Below are 24,427 nucleotides of genomic sequence, written 5' to 3'. Positions count from 1 at the left end.
GAATTACAGTTACATCATAAAAGGGCAGGAGAGAAGAACTGGAAACATTCTGTTATAAAGCCATATACTATATATGGCTATAAAGAACAGGACATCACAACTTAAGGAGAAACCAACTATTTTCTGCACCTCGATGAATAGCCACAGTCCTGGGCTTTACTTTTTTGTTCTTTATTCAAATGTCATCTCGGTTCTTGAAATATCTCTGAATGACACAAGACCTTAATTTGAGGACAGAAGATTTTAGCAAGTCTAACAAGAGCAAAACTTTAGAAAGAGAAAGCGAGTTCCGAGTAATTGGAAGAACAAAATCCTATTTCCAATTTCTAGGCAAAGTTACTAGTAACCTCTTTTTCTGCCCAAATTTATTAAGGATCTAGCAAGTTCGTAGCACTGCTTTTGCCAAAAGAGAGAAGTAAAAAAAGAAATAGCAAAGAAAGAAAAAAGAAGAAGAAGAAGAAGAAGAAGAAGAAGAAGAAGAAGAAGAAGAAGAAGAAGAAGAAGAAGAAGAAGAATACTGTATAGCATATGGTACTTGCTTTTGAAGAATTTAGGATTTAGACAGGGAAACAAATGTGCCGTGTAAGAACTCTCTGTCCAGAAGTGGGGCTGCTGTAGGGAACAAAGTGGCTGAGTGTTTAGCTGTCCTCATCCTTTGTACATAGAATGGAGTGGCATTGGGAAGGATTCAGCATTCTTGTCAAGTGCAGCTGAGCTAGAAAACTGTTAGATGCCCTGCCAGACTGATTTGTTTGAAGGAAGACCCTTCCTCCAAGAGAAGGAAAGGCAGCTTTCTCCTGCCCTTCAGACTGAAATACGAAGGCGCTTACAGTTGGAAATAGGGGTTTTCTAATCTACAGTGAAAAGTGGGATGGAAGATAGGAAAATTGCTCTCCAAAACTTGTAAGGGAAGGGCTGTTATTTTGCTTCTCTCTAAAGAGCCTCCCAGCTCTTTATGATTGCTGCAGACACCCTCTTATCCAGCTCCCTGGAGGCCAGGTGCTGCTCAGTTAATCACAAAAATGCTGCGACAGAGGAAAATAGTTACAAAATAAAAAAGAAATATACAAACGTTAAACAAGTTCCTCTAACATAAGGCTTTATGTTACATATTCAGTCCATACTTCATTTTTTAAGTACCTTGATAAGAGTTTTATACAGTTTTTCCAACATCAATCGTACCCATGATGCATATATTACAATTTCTAGTTTTTATTCTTTGAAGTTTCATGAACTTAAATGCACTTACAAAGCAACCCAACTGTAAAACCTAATTGGGTCTTTTAGTCCTCCCCCCTCTCCGCCTTTGAGTAGGCTTGCTAATATCTAATTCCATAGTAATCTTTAAATGTGATTCATATTAATGTCTGTCCACAACTTTTAACTTGTTTGGGGTGCATGTGTGTGCATGGGCATGTCTGTGTGTGCTTCCATGGGCACGATTTCTGTTTTTTGTTTGTTTGTTTTTGTTTTACTGATATAGAGACAATAAAATTCAAAGCCTCCTTGTAATCAGTAAATTCAGAGAGATGTGAAAAGACATAAAATCTATAAAACTAGAATAGAATACTATACAAAAAATAACTTTCAGGGAACCATACAAATTACTGAATTTCAAAAGTAAAAGGAACTATGGTAGAGGAATAGATTTGAGGGAATCTTACAGGAAAAAAAAAACAATAGAAAGACCAACAGTGAGTTAGAAAGTTATAAGAAATGGTGTAGAAAATTAGAGTTAATCCAAAAGATATCACATGTGACTAATTTTTGCCTAACAGTTCCTTAAGAATAAAACACACACACACACACACACACACACACACACGTGACAGCCTTGTGAATACAAATAGAGCTTGTGAAATAGTGCACATCATGGTAGGAGGACCATGTGAAATTCGGACATTTCCCAGCAGCATCCTGAATGTCTTCACGTGTATGTTATTTCTTTTAAGGCTGTCAGTTTCTATAGAAACTATATTCAGTCTTCTTTCTGGAGGGTATAAACATGCTGTAAGCCCAGCAGTGGGAAAGGGACTGGGCTATCAGCATCATGTGGGTACACTTAAATTCTCCCTTCAGCTCTCCCACAGCAGTGTCTGTCATTCCTGAGTAAGAACAGGTCTGGTTTGCTATCTCTGTATTGCAAACCTCCAGTTTTCCATCTGCTCAGGAAGAAGGATGCGCAATGGATGAAGAAAAGGATCCACGGTTTTACTCTTCCTTGCACAGACAGTCAACCAGTCCTGTTTTTAACTCCACCTCCTCACCTTTGCTCCCAGAATTCTCTGGTATCTAAAATTTCGAACTTTTGTACAATTCTGTGCTACAAACTGCTTTCTTATTGGTTCCTTTTATGATGTCTTGAATGTTACCTTTCTCTGACCTTGTAAGTTAGTCACCATATGTCCATCTATGTGATTTCTTATTTGTTATTGTCTCCTTTCACGTTCTCTTTTTCATTATGGGCTTGTAACTTTTAGTCCTTTCCTGTCTTGGGATTGTAGGAAAGAGCATAGATAAGCACATGTGTTCAATTATTCCTATTTATTGGGTAGAATTCAACTTACCTCTTATGGAAGCAAATGTATTTATTCAAATTTTCTTGGCGCCTGGGTGGCTCAGTCGTTAAGCGTCTGCCTTCGGTTCAGGTCATGATCCCAGGGTCCTGGGATGGAGCCCTGCATTGGGCTCCCTGCTCAGCGGGAAGCCTGCTTCTCCCTCTCCCACTCCCCCCGCTTGTGTTCTCTCTCTCTCTGTCTCTCTGTCAGATAAATAAATAAAATCTTTAAAAAAAAATTTCTTGGTTTATTTCATGCTTAATTAAATAACGGTATTAGAATAACAATCAACATAGAGGTATTTGGTGAACAAAAACACATTTGGGGATGTATAGCTCACTCCATGGGAGTAGAATGTATGCAGCCATTGTTCTTTAAAAAAGGGAGGGAGAAAAACATTCCATGCTCATGGATCGGAAGAATAAACATTGTTAAAATGTCTATGCTGCCCAGAGCAATCTATACCTTCAATGCCATCCCGATCAAAATGCCAATGACATTTTTCAAAGTGCTGGAACAAACAATCCTAAAATTTGTATGAAATCAGAAAAGACCCCGAATCGCCAAGGAAACGTTGAAAAAGAAAAAAAAAAGCTGGGAGCATCGCGTTGCCTGATTTCAAGCTATATTACAAAGCAGTGATCACCAAGACAGCATGGTACTGGCACAAAAACAGACATATAGACCCATGGAACAGAATAGAGAGCCCAGATATGGACCCTCAACTCTATGGTCAAATAATCTTCGACAAAGCAGGAAAAAATATGCAATGGAGAAAAGATAGTCTCTTCAATAAATAGTGCTGGGAAAATTGGACAGCTATATACAGAAGAATGAAACTCGACCATTCTCTAACACCATACACAAAGATAAATTCAAAATGGATGAAAGGGGCGCCTGGGTGGCTCAGCTGTTAAGCGTCTACCTTCAGCTCAGGTCATGATCTCAGGGTCCTGGGATCGAGCCCCACATCGGGCTCCCTGCTCAGCGGGAAGCCTGCTTCTCCCTCTCCCATTCCCCCCTGCTTGTGTTCCGTCTCTCGCTGTGTCTCTCTCTCTGTCAAATAAATAAAATCTTTAAAAAAAAAAAAAATGGATGAAAGACCTCAGTGTGAGACAGGAATCCATTAAAATCCTAGAGGAGAACATAGGCAGTAACCTCTTTGACATTGGCCACAGGAGCTTCTTTCAAAATACATCTCCAAAGGCTAGTGAAATAAAAGCAAAAATGAAATTTTGGGACTTCATCAAGATAAAAAGCTTCTGCACAGCAAAGGAAACAGGTAACAAAACAAAGAGGCAACCCACACAATGGGAGAAGATATTTGCAAATGACACAACAGATAAAGGGCTGGTATCCAAGATCTATAAAGAACTTCCCAAACTCAACATCCAAAAAATAAATAATGCAATCAAAAAATGGACAGAAGACATGAACAGACACTTCTCCAAAGAAGACATACAAATGGCTAACAGACACATGAAAAAATGTTCATCATCATTAGCCATCAGGGAAATTCAAATCAAAACCACATTGAGATATCACCTTACACCAATTAGAATGGCCAAAATTGACAAGGCAAGAAACAACAAATGTTGGAGAGGTTGTGGAGAAAGGGGAACCCTCTTAGACTGTTGGTGGGAATGCAAGTTGGTACAGCCACTTTGGAAAACAGTGTGGAGGTGCCTCAAAAAATTAAAAATAGAGCTACCCTATGACCCAGCAATTGCACTACTGGGTATTTACCCAAAAGACACAGATGTAGTGAAAAGAAGGGCTACATGCACCCCAATGTTCATAGCAGCAATGTCCACAATAACCAAACTGTGGAAAGAGCCAAGATGCCCTTCAACAGACGAATGGATAAAGAAGATGTGGTCCATATATATAATAGAATATTACTCAACCATCAGAAAGGATGAATACCCAGCTTTTACATCAACATGGATGGGACTGGAGGAGATTATACTAAGTGAAATAAGTCAAGCAGAGAAAGTCAATTATCATATGGTTTCACTTATTTAGGGAACATAAGGAATAGCATGGAGGACATCAGGAGAAGGAAGGGAAAAATGAAGGGGGAGAAGTTGGAGGGAGAGACGAACCATGAGAGACTATGGACTCTGAGAAACAAACTGAGGGTTTTAAAGGGGAGGGGGGTGGGGGAGGTGTTAGCCCGGTGAGGGGTATTAGGGAGAGCACGTACTGCATGGAGCACTGGGTATTATAAGAAAACAATGAACTGTGGATCACTACATCAAAAACTAATGATGTATTGTATGGTAACTAACATAACATAATAAAATAAAATTTAAAAAAATAAATCTAAATCAAAAGGTAAAAAAATAAATAAATAAAAGGGAGGGAGAGCCCTGGTTAATCCAGAAAAGAGATTAAGAGGTTAGTTAACAAAATAGGTAGTTTAAATAGACATTTACCTATACTTAAAAAGCTCCAGTGAGGGGTGCCTGGGTGGCTCAGTCAGTTTATCGTCTGACTTTGGCACAGGGCATGATCTGAGTGGGGGGGAGGGGAAGTCTTGTGTCAGGCTCCCTGCTCAGCAGGAAGTCGGCTTCTCCCTCTCCCTCTGCCCCTCCCTCCCTCTCTCTCTCTAATAAATAAAAATAAAGTCTTTAAAAAAAAAAGCTCCAGTGACACCATATTTGAAGAGATGTTTCTAAGACCACAAGGACAAAAAGAAGTTTTGACTTCATTTTGTAAGATAATAGTAAAAGACATTGGATATTTATTTGCAGTCCCAACTACTGTACTAAGTTAATGCTCCTCGGTAGGAAAGCTAAGCACTCCTAACCAGTATACCAATTTACTAGATTACCAATGTATTTCAGGGAATATTGAAATTTAGAGGTATAACAAACAAACCATTAGTTTCTTTCTTCCATGACCATTTAAGAAATAATCTAAGCATACGTGACCTAGTTCACATGATGTCAAGTTATGTTCACAAGTGCTTATTAAGACAATTCTGTTTAGAGAATTTTCTCTGACAATTTCAAATCCTAAAGCCAATTTAGGACCAGGCCAAACTCATCATTTTCCTCCCTCCCTGTTGTACAGAAAGGCAATCTTTTCCTTTGTATTCTCTACTTGCTCCACTTGCTATTTTCACCTGATCTTTCCCTTTTCTCAGTCATATAATAAACATATTGCTCTCCTTTTCTTCATACTACAATGGATCATCAAAAATATGGTAGTATACCCCATTAAAAAAATAAGATGATATCTATACTGAATATAAATCTTGATTCAGATTATTTATATCTCACCATATTCCATAAAGGAATTCTTTAATTCCACAAAGTTTGCTCCAGAAGAACAGACTATGTATATTTCTATTTCTATATATAAAGAGATTATTATAAATAATAGGCTTATGCTATTATGGAGGCTGAGAAGTCCCATGATGTGTTGTCTGCAGGCAGGAAAGGTGGGGGTGTAGTCCTGAGAACAGGAGGATCAATGGTATGAGTCTCAGCCTGAAAGGTCAGGAAAAGACTGATGTCTTAGTTCAACAGTCAGGCACAGAAAGCAAATTTCCCCTTCATCTGCCTTTTTATTCTCTTTAGACCCTCAACGGATTGGATGATGCTTACCCACATTAGGGAGAGCAATTTGTTTTTCTCACTCTACCAATTCAAATACTAATCTCATCTAGAAACACCCTCAAAGACACACCCAGATATCAAGTTTAATCTGGGCACTCCATGTCTCAGTCAAGTTGACACATAAAATTTAGCATCACAGATATATATCTGAATGGCTGTGTGTGCATACACATAGGCAGTTGTGTGTGCATATACACATACACTCACAAACATGCACACACAAACGTAAATAATACGGTTTTCCAAACATATAATGGATGAATGGAATGGGTAGAACACTAAAAGATCTTGTTTAGGTTTTTTTTTTTTTTTAATTTTGAAGATTAGTTTTTAATATAATCTTTTAAAAAACACACGGATTATAAAACAATACAAATCTTTCAAAAATGCAGTTAAGATTTGCAGTTTTCTTCTAAATACTATTAAGAGAAATCGCATTACATTTTTGTTTCACATAAGATATGTAACCTCTTGTAGTATTGTGGGTGGTTTTTAGTGAGAAGATCAGAACATTTCATTTGTAAGCTGAAACAACTATCAAATAACATATTTTAAAACGAATATCAAATAACATATCTTAAAATCTTTTAAAATCTTTTAAAAGATCACAACTAAAAGAACATAATTTCTTCTTAAAGAACTATATTGGAATATACATTCATTATAAATCCAATTATTAGTAAAGATGTAATTACCTATTAAGTTTATTAAGTTGTTGGAACTCATTCTGTGGGTTCCAATAGATAACAAATGGAAGTTTCATGAAATTACGCATTTTAAAAGCTGATGGTAGTTCCTATTGTCAGGAATATATTGAAAAAATGTCATGTCCTATCTAGAAATATTACAAAATATGGCATTATCATTTGTTATTACTGAGCAGAGAAGTTTCAGATGCATTAATAAGTGAACATTTTCTATGGCCATGATTTAAATAACATATAACATGATAGACTTGGTAAGTTTTCTTAACACTGTGAGAATACATTATTGTCAATGAAATAACAAAGCATTACATAGTTATTATGTTAAGCAGTTAAACACAAAAGCTAAATGTGAAGTTGCAAGATAATCAAAATAGAAGTATAAAGTTAAATATATATACTTACACATATATATCCATATATATCCATATGTGTTTCTATATATGTGTGTGGGGGGAGGTGTCTGTCTATAAGTATCTGTGTGTATCATTGCATAGTGGTACTCCACTCTTAGCCCACAATCCTATATACTGTGTAAATACTTCTAATACTTTATTTTGTTGTTCTGTCAATTGAATTAAATTATACTTACCAATACAGAAGCAAGTTTTAAATGTTTTAGCTTAAAAATTATTTGGTTATTATTTTATATTATTTTTCAGATAAGTATAGGTTAAATAAAAGGCTTGAGTTAGAACTCTTTTTTTTTTATATTTTGGAACCATAGTCTATATTTTGAATTTTAAAAAAATGGTCTCTATTACATACATCAACAAAATGACAATAAATTATTAATGATTTTTACTATCTATCCAATAAGTCAAAACATTCTTTTGCTTCATTTAACACCATGCTTTTGGTCTTTCTAAAGATATAAAGACTCTGAATTTTAATTCCAGATATATAATATACAAGCTTTACTCTATTTCCTCTTTAATTCAAGAAGTTATGGGCTACGTAATTTCCAAGTCTCTGACAACTCTTCAGTGCTATTATTCTATGAATTACATGTAGTGTCTTGGTTGAAATGACCACCAAGAACTTTGACAATGGTCTTCCAAGATAAGGACAATATTGAGAGGTATCAGAGCATTTGTAATTTCTTTTTTTTTTATTATGTTATGTTAATCACCATACATCACATCATTAGTTTTTGATGTAGTGTTCCATGATTCATTGTTTGTGCATAACACCCAGTGCTCCATGCATTGCATTTGTGATTTCTAGTTTATATTGGCAGACTGAATAATCCACCTACATACCACTCACACACACACACACACACACACACGTCATATCCTAATTCCTGGAACCTCTGAATATCAATTTACAATGCCAAAAAGGGACTTTGCAGATATGTTTAAGTTAAAGATTTTGACACGGGACATCATGCTGGATATCTAGATGGGTCGGATGTAATCACAAAGGTCCTTATAAAGGGGATGCAGGAAGAGTCCAAATTAGAGGACATGTGATGACAAGCAAGAGATTGGAGTGATGTGCCGCTGTGCCTGAGAAGGAGTTTGAGCCATGTCTACAAGCCAGAAGAGGCAATACAACAAATCCTCACCCGGAGCCTCCAGCCCTGCCAATACCTTGACTTTAGCACCTAAGACTCATTTTGGACTTCTGACCTCCAGAACTGTAAGAAAATAAATCTGTGTGGCATTAAGCCACAGAGTTTGTGGTAATCTTTTGTAACAGTAATAGGAAACTAGTACATATGCCAAATGGAAGAAGAAATAAAGCTATTTGCATTGCTTCAAACAGTCGAAATCTTATAAAACTTCTTAAATAGAAATACTTCATAAAAATAAAAAATTTGCATTAAAAATTACTGTTTAACTTTTTTACCTTATAGTTAAATAATAGAATTTAAAAATGAAAGTAACTAAAGTTTAACCTCTAACTCAATTTTAACCATGAGCTTGTATGATTTGTTTAGCTGAATTTCTTGTTTTCATCTCTTTATTCCCATGTCGATATTAACAAGTCAAATATTGGAAAACTCCAGATAAAGGGTACTGTTGTTGTCACATTGCCAAGAGATTATGGCTGAAAGAGTCATATATAAAATCAACAAGCCCACAAAATATTTCACCAACCTAACCACAAACACCAAGTCACCTTCCAACCCCCACATCCCTTCTGCCATTCTCCATCTCCATAGGAAAAGAAAACATGTCCACAGCCACACACATTCCTAATTTAACTACACATAATGATTCCCATAAGATCCCCCAAAAAGTAGCAGGAAAGAACACTACCTACTAAAATTCCAACTGGCCCACCTGATTATGTTTTCTTCTAACCAAATGGGCAATTTGAAAAATCCATATGTACTTAAATTTACTTGGCCAAGCAGTAAGCTGATCTAAAGATAAAATTTTTTTTATAAATATCTTTACTAAAGTAACTGTTTTAGAACTAGACAAATAGATACACATGAATTCACCCAAAATATCACTGCATTTATTGTCTATTGTAACAAATTACTACAAATTTAATGACTTAAAACAACAGAATTTATTATCTTACAATTCAATAGGTCAGAAGTTCAATGCAGACCTCAAAGGGCTAGCATCAAGGTGTTGGCAAGGCTGTGCTCCTTTTAGAAACTTTAGGGAAAAACTGGTTTCTTTGACCCTTTCTGACTTCCAGAGGCCTCCTGCATTCATTGGCTCAAGGCTTCCTTCTTCCATCTCCAAAGACAGCAAAACACAGCTCTCTGACCCTTTCTTCCATTGTCACATCTCTCTATAACCACAGCCAGGAGATTCTCCACTTTTAAAGGATTTGTGTGATCAGATTGGCCCACCAGATATCCAGGAAAATCTCCCCATCTCAAAGTCTGTATCTTTAATCATGTCTGCAAGTCTTCTTTGCCACATGAGGTAACATATTCACAAGTTCGAGAAATTAAGATATGGACGTTCTTAGGAGTCAGTATTCTGTCTGCCACACTCAAGTGCACACACACATACACACACACACAAATTGAACTCCATGGGAGATTACTGTACATAGAAACATAATGACCGTGGACTCGGAAAAACAAACTGAGGGTTCTAGAGGGGAGGGGGGTGGGGGGATGGGTTAGCCTGGTGATGGGTATTAAGGAGGGCACGTTCTGCATGGAGCACTGGGTGTCATACGCAAACAATGAATCATGGAACACTACCTCAAAAACTAATGATGTAATGTATGGTGATTAACATAACATAATAATAATAAAAAAAAGAAACATAATGACCAAAAAACCAACCCATTTAACAAAATTACTGAAAAAGGAAGATATACCAGTTATTTTGTGTTACTTGATTAAATAAAACTAACAAGTCTCCCCCCAGAATTTGTTATTCTTTAGTTTGTTATTTAGACAATTATCTTTCTTTCTTGGTATTTTGTTGGGGGTTGGGGGTGGAAAAGTGGGGACTTTGGGAAAAGGAGTGTTATCAAAACAAAAAGACCATCATTATGGATTCTGAAATTTCCGTGTTGGAGAGGATAGAAACAAGACAGACACAAAGTAAAATGTCCTAGACATGTTACTACAAACAAACTCAAGTACCCAGAGCTTTATTATTCATTCGTTCATTCATTCATTCATTCATTCATCCCATTAATAAAGAAATATTATGTCTCTGCTAAGCTCCAGGTTTCCAATAGGAGGTATTGGAAATAGATGAGTAGGACAAATAACATCCCTGCCCTCATGTTTCTCACAGTCTAGCAGGAAAGGCTGATGTTAAAGAAATTATTTTCACAGGATTATGTAATAGGCTGGATTCAATTATAGGTGAAATCTCTAAGTGGACGTCTAAAACCATGAAAGTAAAAAATAAGCATGTTCCTGATTGATCTCTTTGTTTCAAATGCTTACCTACTCTAATTTCAAACACATTATGGTGGTTTGAAAAATACTAACTGTGGATGGTGGTGAGATTTAACTTTTTGAAAGCAGATTTATACTAGATTCTATAATAGAAGCATAATTAAAACAGTGACTTTAGCTAAAAAGCATCAGATGATGTTAAATGTACACCAACATGAAATTACTTTTAAAGTATAGCATTTGTTATCATCACATAGTATTTTAGCCAAGACTAATACTGGGCCTTGAGGTATGGAAACTGTTCCCAGTTCTGTGGTACACCATAGTTTTGGTTCTGTCCATCATGTGGCATACCACCAATTAAAATGACTGGACATACTGTTGCCAACACAGCTAATCATGTTTTTACATTAAATCATAACCCTCTACTTTGCATTGGCAGGAGAAAATTAAGGAGCAAAAGAAAATGTTGGGAAAGTTCCTTTTTGTATACATAGACATTTTTATAAACCAAAACTGTCTTTAAAAGTTTCACTCCTAAGTCTTCTAATCTTCTTACCAAAGATATATAATGGTAATAATTTTATTTATATCTCTGTATCTCTTTCTCTGTTCCTTTCTCTCTCTCTCTCTCTCTCTATATATATATATGCATATATATTTAAAATCAATATTTCAATATAATCAAAATCATACTACACAGTAGTTTGCATTTTTTGCTTAAACATTTTAAGGCTTTCTAATGTTAATGCCTTTTCTAATGTGAAATATACTTTGGAAACATAATAAAGTGACTAAAATATTCTACTATCCAGATTTCACTATAAATCATTTCATCTTCCCTTTCTTTGTAAAAGTTAGTTTACTACTTTGTTATTATAAATGAGGTTCTGATGTATATTCCTTTATACAAGTCTTTGTGTGTGTCTCTTCTTTTGTCTTTATGATAAATTTCTACAAATGTAATTATGGGTCCACAAGTGTGAACATTTTATTGCTTTTTAGATAAAAATTATCCCAAAAGTTTATATCAATGTATTATTCTTACCAGACTATATTTCTCCTCACCCTTTTCAACACCAGATTTTTACGAGTTGATTTTTTTAAGTGTTTATTTTTCATCTTTGCTGTTTAATGGGAGGTGTGAATGCTCAGACTCTAAAATAGCCCCAGTGATCCCTGCCCTTGGGTATTCATACCTTTGTGTGATTCCCTCCCCTTGAGTTGGGCTGGATTCCTGATTTAATTCTATTCAAAAGAATATTGAAAAATCAATGGGATATCACTTCCAAAATTAGGTTATAAAGAGAAGATAGTTTCGTCTTGGGCTCCCACATCCTCCCTCCTGCTCCCCACTCTGAGCCCCCTTCCTCTGCCTCTCTCAGGTTCCTTGTTCTGCTGAAAGCTGCTAAGTGTGAGTAGTCCTATGAAAAGATGTGTAAGGCAAAGGAACTAATATCTCTGGCCAATAGCCAGCGAGAACCAGAGGTCTGCCAACAGTCACGTGTGTGATATTAAGATCAGATATTCTCCTAGTTGAATCATGAGATGACTCCTGTCCCTCCAACTAACACCTCCACGGCAACCTTGTAAGAGATTCTGAGCTAAAGGTACTGCCACACCTGGATTCTTCACCCACAGAAAACGTAAGGTAATAAATATTTGTTGGGATGCCTGGGTGGCTCAGTCGGTTAAGCGTCTGCCTTTGGCTGGGGTCATGATCTCAAGGTCCTGGGATGGAGTCCAGCACGGGGCTCCTTGCTCAGTGGGGAGCCTGCTTCTCCCTCTACCTGCCTCTCTCTCACTCTCTCTCTCTCTGACAAATAAATAAATAAAATCTTAAAAAAATAATAAAATAAATGTTTCTTGTTCAAGCCACTAAATTTGGGGGTAATTAATTGCACAGGAATAGATAACTAACACAGAAGAGAAGTAGTACTTTATAGTTATTTTAATTTTAATATCAATGAGAGGGAGATTTTTCTTTTTCATGAATTAGTATTGGTTGTGTTTTCGTGATTTATCTCTTTATATTTTTGCCTTTTCCAATGCAGGCCATTACCTTCAATTTGTAAGAGTTCTTTGTATTTAAGAATTCTATTTCTCAGTCTGTCATGTATATTGCGAATGTTTTTTTCAAGTTACCTTTTGTTCTTTTATTATGCTTTGGGTGTTTTAACATAAACAATGTTTAAAACTATGGTCAAAACTATCTTTTTATATTTCAAGAGTAGCATCATTTCTTTGCTTAGAAAGCAAGCAATAAAGTTGTAATTGGTTATTAATATTACATATTTATCTTATATCCTGCCACTTAATGAATGTCCTTACTAGTTCCAGTAGTTTATCAGCTGAGCCTCTTGGATTTTTCTAGAAATACAATCATATACTCTGTTAATAATGATGGATTTTTATTCTTCCTGATAGTCACAGCTTTTATATCTGTTCTTGTGTTATTTTTTGTCAAGAAACTTCAGAATTTAAATGATTAAGAGTAGTAATGAGTACTTTCATCCTTTGTTTCTTAGTTTAAAGGACTGAGCAAAGTAGACCACCTTCAAGTAAACTGAATTTATTTAGTCATAACTGAGATACAAACAATTGTAAAATGCACTTTAGAACTGACAAAATACAATTGATATTTTTATATTCATTAAGTTGCTTTGCTTTCTATTTCTAATGTATTAATAATTTTTATTTGTTTACATATTGACTCAATTGAGGTGATCATGTGGTATCTTCCCTTTGTCTTTGTGAAAGGTCCTGCTAAGTTACATGACTTCTACTAAAGCCAAACTTGCTGTGTTTTTGTTCAATCCTGGTGGTTGTTTTATCTAAATGTCTATTGCCTATACTTAAGAGGTTCAATGACAATCTTCTTCCTTCTGCAAGTGAGGGGGGCATTTAACTCTTTCATGAGGACAAGTAATTATTGCTAAATGAATCATTAAAAATCACAATTTTGCATTTTAATTTACTCCCATGGACTGATAACTCTTTCACCCCATCCCAAGGGACAAGGAAAGGGACTGTGGTGCCAATACAAGCGTCAGGGCCGTTTCTGCCCCAAGCACATTTGATTGGTTGCCATCCAGTACATAATAGTACTGTTGTCATTCCACCCACGTGATCCCATTCTCACTAGCCGACATCTGCAAGAGCTGCTGCTGGCGATCCTAGATCCCAGACTTCCCACCCACCACCCTACTCCCACCACCAAAGAACTACACCAGAGGCTGTCACCTGGTCTCCCCAGCTGGCCCTGCTTTGGTATCTTTCCAGCAGCCATCATCTCTGTGCAGTCTCCTTTCTCAAAGAGCCTCAAGACTCTGGGTTAAAAAGTCAAGGTGTAGAAGCAGGGAAAACCATGCAGCGTTCAACAGGACTCTGGGTTTATGGCAACTGAGGCTCAAGAATGATTATGGTACAGAGGCCTCAGAATTTGGGGCTCAGGACTATTATGGTTCAGCTCTATTATGAATCTAACTATGCATTATAACTTTTTTTTTCTTATGAGAAAATAGACGCTTACTGACCACTTAAACACTGTCTGTTCATAAGTTCAGGACTGTCTGCGCCAGTCAGAAGCCATTCCCTGCTCTGATGCACTAGACTGGGAGTACCTCTGGTTCTGCTGAGATGCTGTGTATGAACCTGGCCAAAGGCTGCCTCTTCCCTTCTGGACCTCTGCGTTCTCATCCAACTTGAACTTTGCAACTATGCCTTATTCTCTCTTTTCTATGAGGAAGTCCGTTGGCTGGATTTTGTCCTAGAAGCCCTTGTTCTAAAGCTGTAAAAAGATAAATGTTTTTAGTGACATCAATCTCCCCTTTCTGTAAGTATTCTTCTTTCAGTTTATCCCTTACCTTCCTCTTTTTGTCAAGGAACTTAGTAACCTCATGTCTGTTCTCTTTTCTTCCTTAGCAGATTCTTTTCTGCAGTGATGATCTGGAAAATATGTTTATATTGAAATATAAACAAATAACACAAAAATTAAAGGGTAAATTCTCTTCGGGATATAGGCAATGAAATAGTGTTTTGAAAATTAGGGAAAAAAAGAGTTCTAGTGACAACAAGTCAGGTGAGCAAAATGTCTACATCCCCTGGTCAATACGCCTCTTAAGTCATCTCATTCACAAGGCAAAGCCTGGTGTAAGACTTATATCTATAGAAGGTAGAACACACAATGACAACAGAATTCCTGGGGCCTGTAGCACTCACACACAATTGAATAAGCACCAAGAGACATTCTTCTTTCTTGCTGTTATTCTTTCATACAAGAATACAAGTGCATTTTCTTGATGGCTGATAGCTATATGTTTTTCATCATCATCCGGAAGATAAAGACACACTGTTTTTCCAAAATCAAGCACAAAATGTTTTACAAATATTTTAGAACCACAAGCTATTAACGATTGTTCAATCTGAGTAATTTTTTTAAATATAGAAAAGAATCTGGTACTCTGGCAAAACTTAATCAGTAAATTCTGAAATGATAACTATGTTTGAAAGCCTGATGAAAATCTGCCTGGTAAATTGTTCTATTTACCAAAAAAGAGTAATTGTCTGGAAGCCAGTGCATTCTTAGCCAAGAGTACCACTTGACCTAGTCTCTCATACTCTTAAGGTCTTTCCACAAGTCCTTCTCCATGAAGCCATCTCTAATATTTCCATGTTAAATAGTGATCTGCCATGCCCCATTCTCAAACCCCTAACTATCCTTTTTTTTCATTGCATTTACCACTTTTTTCCACATTATGTATTTATTTTTTATCTTACTTTCTCTCTTGGCTCACAAAGCTGTAAGCCTCATGAGGGCAGAGACTTGGTTTTGTTTGGTGCTATAGTCACCATCCTTAACCACTGTTTGGCACACAAGAGGCCCTCGGTAAAACATCAGTTGCATAAATTTATTAATTTGAGAAATAATTTCAGAAATTATTAAATAATTTGTAAAACTATGGAACAAATGCCTTCATGTGGGTAGTAAATGCCCAACAAATATTTATTGCCTTTGAAAAACAAATTTTGAAAAGCAAAGTTCGCACATATGAAAGTCATTAATGTAACTAGAAAACATGCCTGGTACATTCATAGCACACGATGTTATATATTTATCAAAGGACAACATGTATCAGATGAAGAGAACTTGGATTTTAGTGAAGGTTAAAATATATTGATATATCAGAGTGATATTTATTAAAATATAATACTTTAATACCTTACTAAAATATTCAAACTAATCATTTAGAAGTTTATTCCAGATCAAGCTAAATGTATTTTTAAAATTCACATTATTTTTTTTAAAGATTTTATTTATTTATTTGAGAGAGAGAGCGAGCATGAGCACGGAGGAGGGACAGAAAGAGAGGGAGAAGCAGACTCCCCACTGAGCAGGGAGCCTGACGCGGGGCTCCATCCCAGGACCCGGAGATCACGACCTGAGCCAAAGGCAGATGCTTAACCGACCAAGTCACCCAGGTGCCCCCAAAATTCACACTATTATCTTTTACATTGCATTAATTATTTTCTAAACTATTTAGCAACAATAAATGTGGCACAACATAATTTTATTGGGGAGAGGAACAAACAACTATTATAAATCATTAAATGTTCAAACACTATTTAAAATTCATTTGTCATAAAATAGAATGCATTTCAATTTTGGCAATAAGATTTCACATAATAATATTTTTATTCCGTTTTCTGTATGAAAGCAAACCAACTTAGCCACTCAGAAATTGATTGTAATAAATTTCTGAGATTTATTGAGAAAAACAAATGAAACTCCAAATACTTTTTTTCCCTTGCAATTAAAAAAATGGCTGGATTTTGCATCATGCTTTTAAAGGCTTTTGGATCTCATTGCCAGTACTCCAAAAAAAAAAAAAAAAGTTAACTCCCCAGAAATATTTAGAAAAGCCTAGCTTTACTTTCAAAATACTTGATAGATAACTAGTTCTACAAATATTGTGAATTACCTTAAAAGAGTCATACTCACAATAGACTTTTTATGTTGAAACGGAGCAAAAATAAGCCCTCTAACTGTGTAAGTTAATAAATGGCTGCATACTTTATAGCGGAGTTTTAGCAGCTTTCCAGTCTATGCTTATGACAACCAAGAAGAGATGCCACAAAGGTCACAGGAAATATTTGTGCCACGCAGACCATTGGAAGGCATATTATTGTGAAGCCCAGATACTGTGAAAGGGTGATTCCGCCAACGTGCGGCGGGAGCCCAGGAGCGCCTGTCAGTTGTGGCAGGCTGCAGTCGTGCACAAGTGCTCCCAGCCGCAGTGACATGGTGCTAAGCATGTTTTCAGACTAGTCCCAGTCGAGCAGCATCTTATCCAACCAGAAACAATCCCACAATCCAGCTCTTTTTAAGTGATCATCCTTGTATCATAACAGATTAAGGTTGCAGCTACTTTGGATTATGTTTAATCTAACCTTTATCCATTCACATCTTCACCTGAAACTTACAAGGACCAAGAGTCAATTGCCGGGGCATAATTCACAATGACACTGATCTTGCCTTCCTCACTCTAATTATCTGGATTAAGAATAACACTTTTGAGTAATTATTTTCACATTGGATAAACATTAAGCTTTCCCGGCTTTATCTGAGCTTTTTCCTAACATGAAATAGATCCAACCAGGCTTATAAGAACATAACTGACAGCAGGGACAGCTTAATCAAGGCAGCCCTAAACACCTAAAACAATAAGGAAATGTTTATTTCCCATGTTTAGAATATTCAGGAATCAGAAACTTGACAAATTTAGTGGCAAAAAAGAATCCTAGATATTCAAGTGCAGCGCTCTAACATTTTTCTTTCCTTGTCATGATTCAGTAATCCTCGGTAAAGTTCAAACTCTGAAATACTGAGAACTATGATGATGATATAAAATTGGCTATGCTGCTACCCATCATGAAAACTAAATATCTTTATTTTCATAGCCAACGCAATGTCCTGAAAAGAAAGAAAACATCACATTAAAATCAATGGGCTGATTATAATTAAAATGAATCAAGTACTTGCTGTATCACTTCTGATGGCTATTTTTGATCATTCTGAATTGTCCATCCAAGATTGCACACGATCCCTAAAATTGCTATCACAAACAGGCTAGAAAAATCTTCCAAGCTTGTCTTTGAAACTATCTAAGATCATATACAATTACACACTAAAATCACATCACAAAACCCAATTATACTTTGGCTTTGCAGATCCACAGATAACCTCTTAAAGAGCAAACTCCCTCACTGTGTCGACCTCTGACCTCAAGCTCTTTTTCCAATCTTCAGCAGGCCGTGCTCTATGTTTCTTAGCCAGGCTGAGAAGCCCAAACTGCCCGTGGTCAAAAAAGCCTGCAGGACTTCTGAAGGGTGCCAAGTGTTCCATCTATCACTAGTTTAAGATGAAAGTTAATATTCCTAAATATTTTATTCTTGCTCTTTAATATATGTTTTATACTCTTCTGTCACTTATGTATAACCAAACATTTTAAATGGAGAAATTTTTAATTATATTTGCCTTCATTTTAATGGTTTAATGATCACAACTTAATTAGCTTCAGAAGAAAGAAAGAAAAAAAGAAAGAAAGTCGCTGATTATTTTAATTGAACTGAAAAAGCACTGCAGAAAAACAAAAAGAGGTTACAAACAAACAAATTACAAACAAGCTTTTGCAATGAGAAGAAGAAAAGAAGTGAGCTGGCTTTTACAGCAACATCTCTCCAAAGTCCACGATTACATGTTTGTCGATCCAAGTTTGGAGCATCATAATCATCGACTACATGATTTTCCATAGAACAAAGAAGGCCTCTAATTTCATACGAACTCTTCTCCACAGTTACTGAAGGAAATCACCCAAAAGCAAAATATGGGCCAGCTGTTTATGGCATTTTCTATGAGTGAATAAATAACACTTAAAATACTATATAAAAAGAGGTAAATAAATCATCTAATTCTAAATGTGAAGGAACTCAAAACCGTTGCTGGTTCTTTTTCAGATTTGGGCTTGTGATGGCTTTAGTTATCCGTTCAGTGTGCCTTTAATCTTGCTTACCCACGTAGTAACAATCATATGTCATCACATGGCAAAACTGCAATGGCATTTGGAAGTCATCTGCTCTAACTTCTTAAGCTTTATCCTCTGTAAAGTGTGTTGATGACTGGTAAATGCACATTAAAATGACCATCTATACTATCTCGAGTAATAGTACCAAATACGTGTGAGTAGCTAAGTCAAAGATCCACCTTTGCAATTACCTTCTTCTCAAATGAACTATTTTGGTTTTGTAAGATCTCTCTCATAAGATGAGAACAAAATAAAATTGTCCTAACACATAACTCAGGGCATCTTCAAAACAGGCCATTTTATAATTAATTCCTTGAAGAATTGCCTTAACACATAGGATATACCTCTGCTCATTTCCTCAAAGGATCTAGAATGAGTCAGGAAAATAATTATGCCTTAAAAATGCACTGTGGGCAAAAGTGAGAATTTTGAAAAATATTTGATACAATATGCTAGAGAACAAAAGATGACACAGAATTAACATCATAAAGATTAATGAACACCCTTAGATGATTACAGATCTTATGAATGAGTGCAAACATTTGAGTCCATATTTGAAACATATAAGAGAGGGGGAAAAAAAAAAAAAAACCTTGAAATTAAAGTCCTATTTTTCCCCTAGAATCTTTTCCATTTTTGAGAACTTTCCTTTAAATTAGGATGAATGGATGCTCATTCATCTATCACATCAGATTAGCTGGTAAATTTTATGCAGCCTGAAGCTATAGTCTTCATGCTTAGTTGACACATTTATAGTGATTAGTCAAATGAATGAAATTCTGAGAGCACTCAAAATACATGAATTAAATTGAACTACAAGACTGTAATTACTAATAACCAAAATACAATTTCTATAATCTAAAATCATTGTGGATTTTCTCCATACCCCTCCATCTCCCTTACATAATAAAGAAAGAAAAGATCTCTAATGATTTTGCATTTTTAAAGATCTGTGATGGATGAAAGAGAAGAAACTAGAAACATAGGTAAGATTATTAAAATCTGAAAAAAAGAGCAAAATATATTCTAGTCCCTGAAAATGTTGACATTAAAAATGTAATATAAAAATTTTTTTTAGGAAAAAAATAAATTAGGTGTTTGGTGGAAGAAGGTGTGAAATCTCTAACTGCTAACTGTGCTTTATAAACATTTACATTATCCTAGAGCTATTCATACTTACGGACTTCCTGAACACTATATAATTTTACCCATTGTTGTAGAAGTTGACTTCTTTCTACAAGTGTTGTACAAGTGGTATAAGGCATGTGTTCTTGACAATCTGGACAATTCCTTCTTGACTGTGCTTAGAGGCTGAGTCTCTATGACAGGCCCAGATGGTTTTTAGGTGAAGGATAAAAAAAAAAAAAAAAAAAAGGTATAATTGATTTGGTGCTAGTTGAGATGCCCTAAATGTTCAGTTTCAACTTTTACCTAATCCATCTATTCCACCTTTTTTATTTCTATTTTTTAAAAATTAAAAAAAAAAAACCTAAAAAACAAACAAACAACCCCACCAGGGATTGGGGGTATTTGTCTTGTATTCTAAAAATGTCTCAGAAGTTTTGCTAGGGAAATAACTTCTTCAGAATGTTCTTTACCATTAAATTGCTAAGACTGTTTAAAATAGATGTTTAGAGTTAGTCTCTAGAAATCTCTACTGATATATTCACCAGGTTCCTAGGTAACCACTCTAAGTAGCCTCCCTTGAGTTGCTCTGGGTAAACATCCAGGGCTGTTTCCAAAAACACAGAAAAGCATTTCCAAAGAAAATTTTCAAATTGGTGTTCAAAAGTTCACACATTCATGTGTCTGTTAGCCATTTGTATGTCTTCTTCAGAGAAGTGTCTTTTCATATCTTCTGCCCATTTTTTGACTTGATTATTTATTTTTTGGGTGTTGAGTTTGAGAAGTTCTTTATAAATCTTGGATACCAGCCCTTTATCTGTAGTGTCATTTGCAAGTATCTTTTCCCATTCTGTGGGTTGCCTCTTTGTTTTGTTGATTGTTTCCTTTGCTGTGCAGAAGCTTTTTATCTTATCTTTATCTGGGTATTTACCCCAAAGACACAGATGTAGTGAAAAGAACGGCCACATGCACCCCAATGTTCATAGCAGCAATGTCTGCAATAGCCAAACTGTGGAAAGAGCCGAGATGCCCTTCAAAAGATGAATGGATAAAGAAGATGTGGTCCATATATACAATGGAATATTACTCAGCCATCAGAAAGGATGAATACCCAACTTTCACATCAACATGGATGGGACTGGAGGAGATTATACTAAGTGAAATAAGTCAAGCAGAGAAAGTCAATTATCATATGGTTTCACTTATTTGTGGAACATAAGGAATAGCATGGAGGACATCAAGAGAAGGAAGGGAAAAATGAAGGGGGGGAATCGGAGGGAGAGATGAACCATGAGAGACTATGGACTCTGAGAAACAAACAGGGTTTTAGAGTGGAGGGGGGAGGGGGGATTGGTTAGCCCGGTGATGGGTATTAAGGAGGGCACGTACAGCATGGAGTACTGGGTGTTATACGAAAACAATGGATCGTGGATCACCACATCAAAAACTAATGATGTATTGTATGGTGACTAACAAAACATAATAAAATTAAAAAACAAAAACAAAACTAGAAATAAAAATAGTTTTTTCAAAAAAAACACACAAAAGTTCATACATTCAGAGATATGGGAATAGGAATAATGTCCATAAACAGTTCATCAATGTAAGCAGAGGAATTCAGGGCTATAAGACTTGTTATGTATGAGTTTAGTTCGATTTCATTTGCATATAATATGACTTAATTTGGTTGGACTTGGCTTAGCTTGGTTTGGTTTTGTTAGTATCATTGGTTTTGGAGAGGTAAGCTGAGGATGCTGGGAAGGGGGCCTTGACCTGAGTAGAACAGTCAATGTCTTGAGGATCTACCAGACTCAATGGGTAATAAATTAAAAAAAAAAAGTAATAACCACACACTTCTTTAAGACTCTTCAAACTAAAAAAAAATGAAGTATTTAAAAAGGATGATGGATATATAGGCCTTTCTTGTCTTATTGTACTTTATTGTACTTTGCAGATATTGTGTTTTTTACAGACTGAAGTTTTGGGTAACCCTGTGTTAAGCAACTATTGGCACCGTTTTTCCAACAGCATTTTCTCACTTCATATTTTGGTGTGACATTTTGATAATTCCAGCAATATTTCAAACTTTTTTCATTATTATTACATTTGTTATGGTGATCTGTGATCAGTAATTTTTAATATTACTATTAGAATTGTTTGTGGGGACCACAAACCACATCCATATAGGATGACAAGCTTAATTGATAAATGTGGTATGTGTTGTGACTGCTCCCACCAACCTGCTGTCCCCTTGTCTCTCTCCCTCTCCTCAGGCCTCTCTATTCCCTGAGACACAATAATATTGAAGTTAGGCCAATTAATAACCCTACAATTACCTCTAAATGTTCAAGTGAAAGGAAAAGTCACACATCTCTCCCTTCCAATCAAAAGCTAGAAATGATTAAGTTTAGTGAGGAAGGCATGTCAAAAGCTGAGCTAGGCAGAAAGCTAGGTCTTTCACACCAAATCATTAGCCAAGTTGTGAATGAAAAGTAAAAGTTCTTGAAGGAAATTAAAAATGCTACTCTAGTAAATACACAAATGATAAGAAAGCAAAACAACCTTATCACTGATATGGACAAAGTTTCAGTGGTCTGGATAGAAGATCATACCAGTTACAACATTTTCTTATGCCAAAGCCTAATCCAGAGTAGTACCCTAGCTTTCTTCAATTCTGTGAAGGTTGAGAAAGGTGAGGAAGCTACAGATGAAAAATTTGAAGCTAGTAGAGGTTGGTTCATGAGTTTGAAGACAAGAAGTCATCTACATAACATACAAGTCCAAGGTGAAGCAGCAAATGCTGATGTAGAAGCTGCAGCAAGTTATCTAGAAGATCTGACTAAGATCATTAATGGAGTTGGTTACACTGAACAACAGATTTTCAATATAGATAAAACAGCCTTCTATCTTTTTGGAAAAAGATGCCATCTAGGACTTTCATAGCTAGAGAGGAGAAGTCAGTGCCTGGCTTCCAAAGCTTCAGAGGACAGACTGACTCTCTCATTAGAGGCTGATGCATCTGGGTGATTTTAAGTTGAAGCCATTGCTCATTTACCATTCCAAAAATCCTAAGACCCTTAAGAACTATGCTAAATCTATTCTGCCTGTGCTCTATAAATGGAAAAAAGAAGCCTGTATGACAGCACATCTGTTTACAACATGGGTTACTGAATGTTTTAAGCTCATTGTTGGGAACCACTGCTCAGAAAGAAATATTCCTTTCAAAATGTTACTGCTCATTGACAATGCTCCTGGTCAGCCAAGAGCTCCGATGGAGATGGACAATGAGATTAATGTTGTTTTCATGCCTGCTAACACAACATCCATTCTACAACCCATGGATCAAGACTTTCGAGGCTTATGATTTAAAAAATACATTTCATAAGGCTATAGCTGCCATAGATAGTGAATCCTCTGATGGATCTGGGCAAATAAATTGAAAACTCTCTGGAAAGAATTCACCATTCTAGATGCCAGTAAGAACATTTGTGATTGAGGGGGAATGATGAAAGTATCAACAGAAACAGGAGTTTGGAAGAAGTTGATTCCAAACCTCATGGATGACTGTGAGGAGCTTAAGATTCCAGTGGAGGAAGTAACGGCACATGTGGTGGAAATAGCAAGAGAACTAGAATTAAATGTGAAGCCTGAAGATGTGACTGAATTGATGCAATCTCAGGATCAAACTTGAATGGATGAGGAGTTGATTCTTATGGATGAGCAAAGAACGTGGTTTCTTGAGATGGAAACTACTCCTGGTGGAAATGCTATGAAAATTGTTGCAATGACAACAAAGGACTTAGAATATTATGTAAACTTAGTTGATAAAGCAGTTGCAGGGTTTAAGAGGATTGACTCCAATTATGAAAAAAGTTCTACTATGGGTAAAATGCTATCAAATACCTTCACATGCTGCAGAGAAATCACTCATGAAAGGAAGAGTCCATCAATGTGGCAAACTTCATTGTCAGCTTATTTTAAGAAATTGCCACAGCCACCCTGACCTTCAGCAAGCCCCACCCTGATCAATCAGCAGCCATCAACATCTAGGCAAGACCCTCCACCAGAAAAAGATTAGGATTCACTGAAAGCTCAGGTGATGGTTAGCGCTTTTTTTATCAATAAAGTATTTTAATTAAGGGATGTACATTGTTTTTTAGCCATGATGGTATTGCACACTTAATAAACTATAGTACTGTGTAAACATCTCTGAGGTGTGCTTGTAGACAATCAACACTGTAGTTCAGTAGAGCAAGAAAAGATTAGAGTGGTTAGTGTAAATTTCTTACTTAACTATGAAATGGTTGGAATCTTACCTAATGATGCACTATTTAAAAGTTCATCATTGAGCATACTATGTAAGTACTCTTTTTATGATATGAAGTATATAAAAATAGGTACCAATCACAATAGGGATTAAATTGTGTAAACAAATACCCACAAGCCATACGATGTCATTAAAAATATCAATAAGGGGAGCTTGGGTGGCTCTGTC

The 24,427-nt window shown here is 36.0% G+C and overlaps 1 pseudogene; it reads left to right on the top strand.

The window, feature by feature from the left end:
* Positions 1–2,185: 2,185 nt before the first annotated feature.
* LOC116630292 lies at positions 2,186–24,010 on the top strand (annotated as a pseudogene).
* Positions 24,011–24,427: the final 417 nt, after the last annotated feature.

Source organism: Phoca vitulina, unplaced genomic scaffold, assembly GCF_004348235.1.
Source record: "Phoca vitulina isolate PV1807 unplaced genomic scaffold, GSC_HSeal_1.0 scaffold3, whole genome shotgun sequence".
Taxonomy (NCBI): Eukaryota; Metazoa; Chordata; class Mammalia; order Carnivora; family Phocidae; genus Phoca; species Phoca vitulina.
The sequence above is the reverse complement of the archived record's forward strand: the minus strand, read 5'-3'. Positions and strand labels throughout refer to the sequence as shown.